General features: G+C 45.1%; 1 long non-coding RNA gene across 1 annotated transcript in view; it reads left to right on the forward strand.

Annotated features, from left to right (window-relative positions):
• LOC146049423 (uncharacterized) overlaps positions 1–9316 on the forward strand; it is a 57488-nt gene extending 48172 nt beyond the window's left edge. Inside the window, exon 3 of the long non-coding RNA XR_014466129.1 lies at positions 9216–9316. This is a non-coding gene — a long non-coding RNA (uncharacterized LOC146049423). The remainder of the gene's footprint in view (positions 1–9215) is intronic.
• Positions 9317–12556: the final 3240 nt, after the last annotated feature.

A 12556-nucleotide genomic window follows, 5' to 3' on the forward strand; every position in this document is an offset into this window, starting at 1 on the left:
TATCGGAAGAACATCAAGGCCCCTTAAAACAAGAATAACTGAGCACCTTAATAACATTAAGAAAGGTGTGGAGACACACAACCTATCGCACCATTTTAAAATGGTACATGGATGCAACACCAACCACATCACAAGATTTGTTGGCATAAAGGAAGTTAAAGATGACCTTAGAAAGAAGAACAAAATATCCCAATTAGCGAAAGAGGAGATGAAGTGCATATACAATCTGGACACTTTGCTTCCCAACGGTCTTAATAAGGACTTTGAAATCAAATGGTTTTTATAAACATTTTAACCACCCCCCCCCCTTCTCTCTTATCCTTTTTATTTTCGGACATATATGTTCCCACAACCTACCCTTTTTTACATTCTGTCATTTAAAGACTGTTTTTAATCATTATATTATTATGTAAAAATATTCTAATGACTAATTTGCACATTCTTTTTATTCTTCCATTTTTTGGTGACATGCGGAATAAATATGTTTGAAGCACTACGCACTTTATCCCTATGGAGGAGACTAAATAAGCAAGACTACATAAACTGTGTGAATTGTATCCGTGCACCGCTGATGGAGGATCGTGAGGAGTACTTCAAAAGAATGTGCGCCTATGTCATACGTATAATGGACCGCTGAACCGTTCCTATGACTCCATCCGGAAGTGGGGCAGCACTATCACCCACAACCTGACGGAAGCGGGGCAAGGTACTGGAACATCACTTGCCGCCGCCGCGTCTATCAAACCGGAAGCGGGGCATTTATACATTGTCTCCGCTGACGGTAGTGGGGCACGGAAACCCTGTGACGCACACCAGCTTATAACAGTAGGCGCTGAATGGCGCCCGCACCTGATTGGCTCACGGCCTTTTAAATACCTATCTGCAAAGAAGTTTAAATCATCCTTGAAAAAGACCGTAAGTGACGGTCGAAACGCGTCGGATCCTTTTTGCAGACACCCGCAGGAGTTGGAGCCTTAACCGGAGACCTTTGTTTGGAGCCTTCTGGGGAATAGTTTCCGGGACTGTCATTCCCACAAGCGCTTGTTGAGAACTTAGTCCACCTAGTTCTCCATCGGCTCCGGTAATTGTTTCTGACTTATTATGCGGCAGACCATCTTTTAAAGAAAATCTTTTTATGTATGTGTTGTATCTCCCAACCCTTTTATACCCATATGCTGTTCTCTGAATAAAACTGTGTTACACCATATACGGGTTTCCATTGTGTCTCCATATATACCTCTGAGATCCATTTAAGGTGGCTGGAGGAAAGGAGCAGATTGGTGCCTTTGATGTTGTTTGAGAAATTCACATAATCGGAGAAGAGGAGACGCCACTCCCTATAAGGGGCGTACGGTACCTTTTTTCTTATATGAAGAATCTTGGTGAAGGGAAGGTGTTAGACGTATCCATTTGGACGTGATTTGCACTATCCTATAAAGCGGAGAAGAGGATCGTCCCTAGTAAGGAAGGAACGTCCCTTTCCGCTTTATTTATGTTATTGGCTCGCAGGAGGGAATACTACAAATTATATGTGTCCTGTACACATTTTTGCACATTGTATTTTTCCTGTGGTGAGGGGTCACCACTTGTTAGTATTTCCATCTGCTGACCATTAGCGCTGAAGCAATTTCTGTTTTACCACCTCTTTTTCCACGTTTACAATTGCCCCTGTCGTCGGCACACGGCCAGGAGTGGAGGATTTGCGGACATCGGAACCCGCATCCCCTGCTCCCGCTATTCCTAGATAAACCACCAGGAACAGCAACAAGACTGTATGTGTAATTAACAACCTATACAAACTAGTACCACCACACTTAATCCCATTGGGAGGACTATTATCAATTATATCCTTATTTGGAAATAACTCATAAGAGCTCTAGTCCTACTGACCTACAGTTACCTGACCATACATATTTTTATTTTATTTTATTGTGTGTCCTTGACTTTTTTATTGCATGCATGTAATTATTAATAAGTAGTAATTATGCTGTTTAAATAAATTACAATTTTTTATCAATTGTTTCCTCTGTGTACACATAAGCGCCTGACGTACCGTCAGGCCTTGTATCTTTGTCTATTGGAGGGTGGCACCCCTCCACTGTAGTAGCTGCTGGTGCACACTGTACACAACAACTACCCCTAGCGCTTCAGTCCTATTCTGCTAACCGATCAGCAAGTTACTGGCCTTCTAACTAAAGGGATGCACACAGTGCAATGTACTTTCTATTCAGTATCAATTCCTGCCGGAATATCTCGGCCCTGTGTACACATTTGATTTAGACCACGAGGGAGTTACAATGCTTGTTGCCAGGGATGCAGGCACAGCGCACCAGCACTGGAATTCATACTTCCAGGTAGAGCTGGGCGCTCTGACAGATTCTGGAGGTATAGGAGGGGAGCGTCTATCTGATTGGCCAAGCCCCCCCGCCCCCCCGCTGTGCTCACCCTCTGTGGACAATATATATATATATATATATATATATATATATATATATATATATAGAGAGAGAGAGAGAGAGAGAGAGAGAGAGAGAGGGAGGGAGAGATATTTGTGTCGGCCTGGCACTCCTCCTCAGTATTCAGCTACCTCGGTGCCTTCTGGATTCAATTGATAGCAGTAGGAACACAGACAGCGGCACTCGGCAGGATTTTTCAAAAGATGTGTATTAAAGATGACCAAACCAACGTTTCGGGGCACGACCCTTTGTCAAGGTGCCGGGATTGGCACTCTTCTCTCCTGGTGATCTGTGCTCCGGTGCCCTCTGTATACTTAGTGGCAGTCCCCTGAGACAGCATCTGCTATTCCTAAGCATGGAGCCAACAGCCGGAGCTAACTGCTGGCATGTATGAAAATAAATGCCCAAACCTGAAAATTTTAATCCCCCCCCTCCCAAGGTGTCTCACACTCACACAATGGTAGGGTTATAGGGAGTCACACTCAGAGGAAGTGGGTAGGAGGGGGGAGATTGACATGCACAGGGGTAGGGGGTATGGAGAGGTCACACGGGAAGGATGAGGGGGTAGGGGTGTCTTACATATACACACAGGGCAGGTGCCACCCCTAGGCAGCTTTAGGCATTTGCCTAGGGCGCTGGTCTCCTATGTCCCGCTGGCAGCCACTTCCTCCATCACAATGTCCGCTCCTCCGTCCTACTGGCAGCCATGGCGCTTTCTCTGTCACAATGTCCGCTCTTCCGTCCCGCTGGGTGGATTAAGGCAGGGAGTAAATAAAAGTGTGGGGAGAAAAAGGGTGCAATATTATTCCCTCCTCTTCCCATTTACGTGACCAAACAGAAAACATTTGAATATCGAACAAGACCATTTGTTCAGAAGACGTGAAGGCCGCCCATCTCAGAGCGGGGAAGAACAAATGGCCAAATATAAACATTTGGATACCCCCCATTGTATTGATCATTGAGAATGACATACAACTGATAACAGAGACATACTGTACAGAAAATATTTTACAGAAACCTAATATGCCCTAGGCTGCAGCCGGGGGACCACTTAGGATTACCTACCCTTTCACAGCAATACAACAAAATTAGTATTCCCCTCGGCGCTGTCCACACAGATGGTATGTCCCGTTTTTTTCTTTGATCCAGTTTCTCAGATCCCTCAGAGGTGCATATCGTTAACAATGGTGACTGATTAACACACTGACTGATATGCATGATGATATCGTTCTCAAATTGCAGAGTGTGTTCCCACCTTTAATCTACAGTTTATTGTGAAGCCTGTAAATTGGGATGAATTACTTTAATTTAGATTTAGATTTTTTTCTTTTTTTCAATTTAGAGTTTTACGTGATTTTTTTATATCAATTTATAAAATGGCTAGGAGGCTCCTGAATATCATGTGGATTTCCTAGACACCTCCCCAGCAGGGGGCGCAAGTTCATATGTCAACCTTTTCCTGACCACTTATCTTATTTAAATGTTTGAAAGAGCCGATACTATAGACCATCTGTACTGTTAAATATCAACACTGTATTCCATACAGTATCCATTGTATAAAAAGACCAATTTTCGGGTCTGTTAACGCTCCTGACTGGGACTCCAGGCGCTGAATTAGTCAAGAGTGCCCCTTACCATGACAAGGTGCTGAGGAGCAGGGCAGCAGCATTTTATGATTGTGGGTGGATTCCAGTCACAGCCCCGCAAAGACATTGGGGGACAGGACCACGAGGAGCTGGTGGTGAGGACAGAGAGAAGACCCCTTTCAGCACCCAGCTGTCCCTGGAATTGCTCATCTATAACAGGATTTATCAGAGTGAAGTCCAGGGACCACGGAGAAGGCCAAGTAGCACAGCGGAAGTGGCTGAAGTGGACTTTAAAGATCCCATTGACATATCCTTTAAGTAACAGCCTCCTCAGCAGCAAGGGCACCATTTGTCTGTTGTTCAGGCCTGATGAGACACTGCAGGAAGCGCAGAAGACACTACTGAGTGAGTGTCTGCCTAACATTTAGACTTAAGGCAGTGGTTCCCAAAATCAGTCCTTAATGCACCCTAACAGTCCAGGTTTTAAAGATGTCCATGCTTGAGCATATGTGGCTCAATTTATACCTCAGTCAGTTTAGGGTGCCAGGTGACGGACATACAGTCGAGATCCTGATGGTCAGTATACCTCGAGGACCAAGCTTGGGAACCACTGCTTCTATTTTGCACAGTTGCCTACACACATTAACCCGTACAACATATCCCTTGACAATGAGAGGAACATATGGCTCTGAATTGTTCATATATGACCAGTATTTGCCAGTTTCCCATACCACCACTTTATAGAGTGACCATACCAAGGACACTCAAGGTCAGGGTTCTCCAGAGTTCAGCAATGGGGCTGTAGATTGTTATCAACTGCCCTTGGTTCTGTAAATTCCTCTGTACCACACATCAAACAAAGAAGTCCAGCCAGTATGCCAGAAATTATTCCAATTACTCAGAACTGAATAATTTGCTTAATTACTCAAAGCTGACCACTCTCCCTGGATTACCCTATTGGGAGGACAACAGATGTAATGAATGATCCATTTGGTGCTCGGGGGTTGGCATATACCCCTCAATGTCTTCCATAGACTCTGCTCCAGCTGCTATGGGGAAAATGGACATTTTATGAATCAATTTAATAAGTGCACAGCTTGACAGTATTGCCTGATTGAATAATTAACACAACATGCGATTGATCCCTGATGCTTATTTCATTCTCATTTCCATAGTTAGACTATAAAGAACAGTGAAAATAAGGGAGGATTTATCCATCATTTAACGTAGGTGAAATCCTGGAGACAGGAACTGCAGACTTGCAGGTTTTTATTTAAAGCTTTAATTTCCCATGAACAAACTCATTCATTTAGAGACTAGAGGATTTATTGAGTCAATTTCATACAGAGAAAGTTGTCTTCAGCTCCGAGGAAGGTTAATGGCTTACAAAGCCTACCTAATACATTTCTTGGCCTGCGTTGAAGCATTGAACAGATCTAAGCATTTTATTTTCTGCATATAAGAGTCCTATTGTTTGTTTTTATATGTGAACGTGTACACAACTCTAGGAACAATACTTGGGGTTTATGCAGTGTGAGAACTTACATAGTATAAATCTCTCTGTGCATGCCCAGGAAATCATCTGGTTGCACATTCATCTAAGCAGACTCGCTGCAGCTGATACATGCAACATGCCCTCCAACACAGCTGGACAGAAAACTGGTACAAATTAGCAAAAGGGGGCGTGATCACTGGGGTGTGTCCTTGTGTCGCACCCATAGGAGTCAGTAGAGCTGGGACATGCTGAAAGCCAGTACAAAGCCCTTTTTGGTTGGTACTGTACCAGCCAAAGAGGTACAGTTGTAGGGTATGCTACACCAGGATGTGCCTGGAGAGGAGGGATGGGGGCAGGAGCACTGTAATGTAGGTAGGCCTTTAAGGGCAGATGCACAGAGGTGCAGTTGCTCAGAGAGGAGGATCTGCCTGTGCAATCCATATCCTTTGTAGATAGTGGACAGTAGTTCAATAATACAGGATGATGATGGTGACAGATATGTGGCCCTAGCGAACAATTAATTTCATATTCCTAGGTATTAAGGACCAATTATACTATGAGATTATTGTATTCATTTATTTGCTGCCACAACAGTTAAACATTGTACAGTTAAGGTGCCCATACACTAGTAAGATTTATCTTCAGATCTGGCTGGTTGGAACAAAAACCTGGTAATGGGTGAGTGACAGTTTGTCAGGTTTCCAGCATTTGCAAGCAAATGGTCAACTGTCATTTGCTCTCATCCATAACCATGTTTTTGTTCCAACCAGCCAGATCTAAAGATAAATCTGCGTGTGTATGGCCACCTTAAGGGTGAGACAATACAACAAACTTAGTAGAGGATCTGACCATTCAGTATTCAGTATATACTTCAGTGTTCTTTTTTTTTTACGCAATCAGTGTTTATTTTGATAAGATAACAAACATACATTGTGGTATTAACAGTTCCAAAAGGACATCAATGAGTTGGAAAGATGTCAAATCAAAATAACGCATAGTCCGTATTACAATTGCTGATAAACGTCATAAACCGAGAAAAATAATACACTTTGATATACAAGCATTAGACAAGAAAATAAAGGTAGTGATAAAAGAATATAAAGAAAAGAGAAGAGGAAGAAGGAAAGAACAGGGACAGGGAGTATCCAGCTGGTGTCCTATCATGGTTGTGGCTTTCTTTAAAATTCAACCATGGGGACCAGGTGTTGGTAAATGTATTAGAGGGCAATTTGGAGGAGGACGTAAGGTCTTACATGAGCATATAACGATCGAGTCTTAAAAACCAATGGGAGATTGGAGGTCGTGTTTGGGATCTCAAGAAACAGGGTATAGTTGCGCTTGCAGCATTCATTAGGTGTCGCAGTAAGGATTTCTTAAACATTGAAATAGGAATATCCATGTAGTTGAGCAACCAAAACTCTGGTGTGTGTGGTAAGGGCATACTGGTAATCAGCATGGATAGTCTCCTAATTGTCGTCCAATAATCAGTCAGCTTAGGGCACTGCCACCAGATGTGTAGTGGGGAGCCTTGGGAGCGTTGACATTGCCAACATGTGTCAGGGATGGTTGGGAACATCCAGTACATAGGTGAATCTAGAAATATTCTAATGGGTGGTCCCAGACAATACATACAGTAACGGATTGAAAAAAGGGGTGTGTCAGGGGGCAAGGGGTGTGTCAGGGGCAAGTCACTCCCCCATTTTTTCACCGCTGTGAGGGCATAACCAGCGCTTTGTGAGCTGCTGGCCATGCCCTTTTTGAGGACATAATAATTAATATTCAGACAGTTACTGTCAATCAAAGACGCCTGTAAATTTGCATATAATTGTACTTTGAAATGCTTTGTAAGGGCATGTTATTACTACTAAAATGCCCTTACAAATCATATCAAAGTTCAATTGTATGCAAGTTTACAGGCGTAGAAAAAAAGGGGGGAGGGTAGCAGCGCTGGTTGGAATAAATATATTTGATTAAAATAACATAAAAATAATGCAGATTGGACTGATTGTACAGTTAAAAAGAAATACAATTTATTATATGATAAGACCAAATTGGGCTGATAAAACACAGGGGGTATGTCCTGGGGGGGTAAATAACAAATAGAGGACTGTCCGTTCCTATTACGCCTGGAAGTAAAGTCATATGGTGCAAAGTTGCAGTAAACAAAATTGGGTTACCGTCCACCTGTAGACACGTTGTAGGGGTGTGATAAATCTCTCCCTGGGACTCAAGGCCCGAGTCGAAATGTGGGCCGAGTCACCGTCCAGAGTAGGGGAGACACCCAAGATGGAAACTCCCAAAGATGGTACTGGGGTCTTTCGAGATCAGGTTTGATGTCCACGGTTAGGTATATCCCAAATGGAGTCCACGGCTGGTCTGGAACAGGCCAATAAAAAGTGAGGGGGGAGTTGAAATACATCTGACGCGTTTCGCGATATGTTAGAAGGTCAGTGTTCTCATCCCTTTTCAACATGAGAGGAAGCTGCTTCTACTGATCTTGCATGCTGCAGGATATTGGTGTTGCAGGATAACCTGTTCACATATCCTTTACATGCAGAGAAGTGTAGAAAGATATGCTTCCAATGTGTCCTCAAAAAAGGACAAAACAGCATCCAAAACTGTTTTTTAAACTGTTGCTGCAAGAGTCAGGGGCCAGATTACTGCGTTTTTTGTTTGTTTTTTATTAGGGCAGGGCATAGGGCACACTGAGCAGGTCCTTGACAGACTGAGGAGGGAGACTGAGATGGCTACGCAAATGACACACCACACACTTCACTCCCCGGCGCCCACAGTCACAGGGATTGTCAATGATGATCCGCCGCCGTGTCTCTGCTGACTGCTGCAGTGCTGTCACTGTGTGATCCGGACATGGCCGCTGGCGCTGGGCGCGCTGCTGCTGCGCGCACACACACACAGCCGCAGCAGCAAGTGGAGGAGGAGGGACAAATGGCAATGTGACGGAGGGAGGTGACGAGGGAGCCACCACCCGGCGCTCGCGCTGCGCAAAGGACCATGGGAGGAGCTGTGTGCAGTCGGGCATGCACGCAGCCCTCCCATGGCCATTGCGGCGGGGGATGTATGTATACATTTACATAACGGTGGGCAGTCTAATGGGTGGTCCGGTGCACCCCCGGACCACTCCTTAGATTCGCCTATGAGTGTACATGTACCGGACATCTGTACCACCTCGAGAGGATTTTGTATTGGGTCTGAAGAATCTGAGTCGAGGAACTTCAGAGTGTTCTTAAGTGCCAAAGACAAATGTCATACTGAATCTTTGTAAATAATATTGAATTATATAAAATGAAGATATTATTTAATTCTATCAGACAAAAAGTGTGTAGACAAGGTGTGATTGCCTTGAGATTCCATCCCAATTCCATCGGGATCGAATTGAGATCGAATAGCATGGCAAGCAAAACGCATTTGATTTTGACTATATAGTACAGATCTGTACTACATAGTTTTCCCTACACAAACTATTTTTCTGTTTGATTTATCCTAAACTGGATCATGCATCGGGATTGCATCGGCATCAAATGTGGCTGAAAACCATTTGATTTCTGTTCGGTTTTGTCTGCATAGTCAAAATCATATGTAAAATTAGACAGAATCGCTCCATGTGTACACTACAAATGGCCGGATTCAGCGTTGCAAGTAAAAATGCTTTATTTGTAGGTTTGGAAATAAATGTGGATTTTAGAGCTAGCTGCATCTGTGTGACTGCACTGCCCCCTGTCCATCAACTGGTGAAAGGAGACATCATCACCATCCTCAGCCCTATCCTTGGTGCAAGGCAGTGAAAGAGGTGAGATCTCTGTATTGCATGCATTTGGTCCGCAATGACTTCCGCACACCCACAGAACACACATTGGGCCAGATGTACTAACCCTAAAGAAGTGATAAAATGGACAGTGTTAAATTACAGTACCATTAAATACACTACTAACTGTCATTTTTTAAACACATGCTGTAGCATGGCAGTTAGAAGCTGAAAAATTGCTGGAAATTGTGTAGTGTATGCAGGCTGAAAAATTGCTGGAAATTGTGTAGTGTATGCAGGCTCAGACGTAAGGGCAAGCTGATAAAAATCACAGGATGGACTGGCATGCAACTTCCAATTAGTCCCTTTATAGTATCTGTGTTTTTTTTTCTGGATGTGTAAAACGAAGATAAATATTATACATGACATACAGTAACTCAGGGTTGCCAACCCTCCTGGAATTTGCGGGAGTCTCCCGAAAATCGGGTCCCCCCTCCTGGGCCCCGGAAGGGTGGGCAACCCTCCTGGAATCAGGGGGACCCCCACTGACCCCCCCCGATCGCAGCATTTAAATGCCGCAATCCGCGGGTCTCAGAGGAGGGGCGGAGCCAAAATGGCACAATCGTGTCATTTTAGCCCCGCCCCCTCCATGGAGATCAGTTATTTCGGCTAATTGCCGTAATGGGGGTGGGGCTTATTGATACTCCAGTGTTGTTGCTCCTTTTCCAGTTGTCTACATCATCCTCTGGTGCCAGTGCAGAATACTTCAGTTCCAGCCCATTCCTTGACTCCTGTATCCAGTCCGCAGTCACGCCTTTGGGTCCTGAGCTCTCCTTCCATATTGTGAGGGTCTCCCTCTATGTGGACTAACGTTATAAAAGAACCAAGGTTCCACTTCAGATTCACCCTTGTCGGATATAAGATACACATGTACCACAAACAATCCTACTAGGCAACACAATTGGTTTTATTATATTTTCAATGCAAGGGGACATGACTTTACTGATAGTCAGGAGTCGGCAGTAAAAGGCTAGAAGACAGCAGCTGTCCCCATTATGTGACATGAGATTGTTGTCATTACTAAGTGGTGGCAGAAGGTGAGAGGAGATTGCGCCTTTGCAGGAATGACTTCAGCCTCTGTATGGCCAATGCGTCACCATCTGGGGTCTTTGCTGTCCCTGCATCCACTGCAGTCATTGTTCTCCCGTCCTGTATTATGTGACAGAGGGGATGAATAGGGCAATCACAACAGAGTATTCCCCTGCTGTGTGCTTTAACACACTGATTCTGTCCTTTGTTTTGTAGCCATTAATATGGAGGGCAGGGTATAAAACGCCAGCAATGAATAACAACACCTAAATAATGCGCCATTATCTTGGCTGTGTTCCTTTGCTTACAGTATATTTTCCTTTCTGGACACAGTAACTGCATTATCTGCACAGTCTGATGTACAGTATTTATTAATCAGTTATTTATCCATGAGTTTATTCTCTATAGCATATTGCAGTGATAAGAAATGCATTCCGGATGCAGTGTATTCATCAGGGCCTCCTCTTGGTGTCCTGCTATGCAAAGATTTTCTCTCCCCCACCAGAAAACTGATGCTACTGGCAAGAAGCTCACACAATGGCCCTAATTCAGACCTGCTCGCTAGGCTGCGTACATTCGCAGCCTAGTGAACCGGCCAGTGCCACCAAATCAAACGCCCCCTGGCATGTGGCCAAAGGAGAAATAAATAATTCAATGACTTTTATGTCTGCCACTGATCGCCGAACACGGGGGGGTGCGGACATCATGTGATGTCAGCCACCTGCCCCATGCAGGCATTGACCCACCTGCATTCTCAGGGGAACGCCCAGCATTTCCATGGGGACACCCTAAAACGCTGTGCGTTTCCCTGCTGACACAAACCTTTAATGCCGCCGGGCAGTCCGTAGCAGATGACTGGGTACTTGTGTAATATCTGGGCGCCCGATGCTATTGAATGTATGCCTTAACTTAAGGTATACAATCAGATGCGATGGACGCGATTTTCCGAAAAAAATCGCATCGATCACATCGCAACCAAATCGCATGCGATGCAATGCAATCGATGCAATTTTTCCATAGGAGTCAATGTTAAATGGTCCTGTTCATATCCCCACTATCCAAGTGGGCATGGAGTTGATTTTATATAGCGTGGCGAGTACAGCGAGCCCCGCAAGGGGACGCGGATTACTTAAAATGTATTTCGCGTCCGCTCGCCACGCTTCGGGCTCGGTGGCTCGCTGTGCTTGCCACGCTATATAAAATCAACTCCATGCCCACTTGGATAGTGGGGATATGAACAGGACCATTTAACATTGAATTCTATGGAAAAATTGCGTAGATCGCATTGCATGCGATTTGGTTGCGATGCGATGGACGCGATTTTTCCGACCGATCAAAAAATTGGGCGCCCAGATATTACACAAGTACCGATGACTGACCCAGCAGCTGTAAGATGACTTTGTTATCGCCGCTAGGCAGACATCAGCTATTGACTGACCTGGCAACAACGGCTTCAGGCTGGGAGCAAGGCATTCTTCGTCTCCAGTCCCAGAGGAGCCATGATGTGCAGGCGGGCTGATGTCCTGAGGGGGGGCCGCCATGTCATGATGTCATACGCTGGCCCCGCCTCTCATATCATAACTTCACTGTCCCAGTCTGACACTGATATACAGTATCTATATATCTAACTATCTATCTACTGATTGAATCAATCTATTTATGCTTTCACTGGCAAATGAACTCTAAAGTGTCTGCGTAATGCAGAAAGTTGGCATATTGCACATAAGGGTGTGTTTTAGTGTGTGTGTGTGTGTGTGTACAGTATGTGTATCCGCAGTGGCGTAACTATAGCTCCGCAGCCCCCGCGGTGGCGGGGAGGCGCAGAGAAAGTTTGGGCGCCGGGGTCTGCGGGGCTATAGTTACTCGCTGCTGTCTCTGGCGGTAAATGCCTGCCGTGCCCGGTGCCGTCACGGTCCCGACTTCCGTCTCTCCCAGCGCTGGCTAGTGGCTCCTGCTGCTATAATGAAAACGGACACTTAGAAAATGGCTGCCCCCATACTGCAGACAGTTTTCTGTCTGCAGTATGGGGGCAGCCATTTTCTAAGAGACTTTTCATTATAGCAGCAGGAGCCACTAGCCAGCGCTGGGAGAGATGGGACCGTGATGGCACCGGGCACGGCAGGCAGGGACAGCAGCGGGGGGCGGCGAGGGGAGGGGGAGTGGGGGC

The sequence above is a fragment of the Crinia signifera genome, chromosome 12 (assembly GCF_055691185.1).
Source record: "Crinia signifera chromosome 12, ASM5569118v1, whole genome shotgun sequence".
Classification (NCBI taxonomy): domain Eukaryota; kingdom Metazoa; phylum Chordata; class Amphibia; order Anura; family Myobatrachidae; genus Crinia; species Crinia signifera.